The sequence below is a fragment of the Babylonia areolata genome, chromosome 16 (assembly GCF_041734735.1).
Source record: "Babylonia areolata isolate BAREFJ2019XMU chromosome 16, ASM4173473v1, whole genome shotgun sequence".
In the NCBI taxonomy this organism is placed as follows: domain Eukaryota; kingdom Metazoa; phylum Mollusca; class Gastropoda; order Neogastropoda; family Buccinidae; genus Babylonia; species Babylonia areolata.
Genome location: NC_134891.1, coordinates 4,676,455 through 4,678,904, shown reverse-complemented (window position 1 = coordinate 4,678,904; position 2,450 = coordinate 4,676,455).

Genomic DNA, 2,450 nt, shown 5'->3' with positions numbered 1-2,450 from the left:
AACATAGAGTACTGCCGACATTGCTTTCCCATCTGGTTCTTTTGTGACCAGAATAAAGTCCAGGTATAAACTGTCCATTACACTCTTTCTGGAAGGTTTGTATGGCGGCAAGTTTTACAATCTGAACATGGCATTGTGTATGGAACAGGCGTGGTCTTTGCAGAAGCAGGAAGAGGCTGTGTCGGCAGTACCGTGACGCAACTGGCGGCACGTTTGTTCAGGTTATTGCTGCAGGATTGACTGCCACACACACACACACACACACACACACACACACACACACATATATATATATATATATATCTGTGGACCACACATGCTCGTCAGGAGAAAAGGCTCAATATCTTCCACCTGAGAAGCCTACGGCGCATACTCGGCATCTCCTGGCAAGACAAAGTGACAAACACCGAAGTCCTGACTCGCGCTGGCCTCCCGACCATGTATACCATGCTGAGACAGCGTCGGCTGCGCTGGCTGGGCCACGTTCGCCGCATGGAAGATGGTCGCATCCCAAAAGACATCCTTTATGGAGAGCTCGCCACGGGGCAGAGAAGCATCGGCCGCCCACAGTTGAGATACAAAGACGTTTGCAAAAGTGACATGAGGCACTTGAGATCAACACTGAGTCCTGGGAGGACCTTGCAGATGACCGCAACAGCTGGAGAAGCACTCTCAAGAATCAGCTACGGATTGGTGAGGACAAACTGTCAGCTGCTGCAGCAGAAAAGGGACGGCAGCCAGCAGACCAGCATCAGTTTACACATGTGACCGCTGCAACAGAGACTCTCTCTCTCTCGCATCGGTCTCTACAGTCACAGGCGACGCTGCTTGGTCCAAGCAGACAGCCCAGTTAGACATTAGGTCGGATGTACTCTATCCATGGTCAGTCATGACCGAAGGAGGCCTACTAATATATATATATATATATATATATTTTTTTTTTTTTTTTTTTTTTTTTTTAATCGCAATTCTTTCGGCTCTGGCAGTGGTGAATTTGCAACACAGCATCTACATTACAATTGTGTCTACTGATCGGGGGGAAAATTGTATATATTGTTAATGTACATTTGAGTGATTGAATAAATGGGCCTATTCCAAGTTGGTTTGTGTGTGTGTGTGTGTGTGTGTGTGTGTGTGTGTGTGTGTGTGTGTTTCATCATTCTGTTTGTCTGTATGGTGTATGTCAAAGATGAATGTATGTACTGTTTCAATGTCCCTAGGGGGCACACGAAATATACTTCTTGCCTTGCCTTGGTTTTGTACATCTCGAACACAGCAGAACTGTTTGGGAATGTGTTGTGATAATTTCCAGTTGTTCTTTGTAACTTGAGAAAAGAAAGAGAAAAAAAAAAGAACTAGTACTAACTGATTTTCTTAGACTGATATGCGGCCATCAAATCAGCAGCTACTTGAGAGTGAGAGACTGCGAGAGAGCGAGACAGACAGACAGACAAACAGACAGACAGACGGACAGACACATAGAGAGTGACATTGACACTGCTACTTTTATTGCATATCACTTTGAAACGATCATTGCAGACAAGAAGTTTTAATATTTTGTAATACCACAAAAGCACACAATGCTTTGAACAATGCAACAACATTGTAACTATGTTTTCCCCCACTGTAACGTAAACTGTTGCATTTGAGTTGTTTGAAGTTAGAATTTTTGACGATGTAAGGCATGTCATATCTTTGCACAGTAATTACCCTACAGATGAATATACAGTTGAACCAACAGCAAAGTGAGAGCTGTATTGTCAATGGTTTCTCCAATGCAATGGGAAACCAGTTACAGTTTAGTCTTTTGTGAAGGACTATGACTCTTAAACTAGGAGGCAAGATTGCACTGGCTTTTAGTGCCGAAGCCTTGTGGGCTACTTGGTCTTTTGGAACCATCCCAACGCCGACTGTCCTAAAACTTTATTGGACTAGAGAGTGGGGATGTAACTTGGGCCAGACACTCTCCACTATAATCAAATTCTAGCCCAGATAGTCGGGAGAGCAGTAACCTTCTCTTGCTGTTCTGATGGTCATAGTCCAAAACGACTGACCATCATATATACAACTCACCAAATGTTGTAATGGTCAACTTGTTACTTTCAGTAGTGCCCAACATCAGGTCAAGATCGCTATGCAAGGTCCTCCATGGTGGACACAAGAATCTGTCAAAACCAGCAATTTTAGCTTCTTCCGAAGCATCACACACACTTGGTAATTATTCGTCAGCTTGTAAATAACCCTTGGTAGTGTCAACTCGACAGAACAATCGAAAATTACGTGCACTTACAGTGTATTTATTTCTTCTTTCTGCACAAAAAAGGCAATGTCTAATGGTCTCTTGCTGGGTGTGACGATGCCTTTGGGAATTCTGTGGAACCACACCCATTCTGAACCTAGCTAATACTGTTTTGAAATGGCAAGTCGATTAATATCGAAGCATATTCATT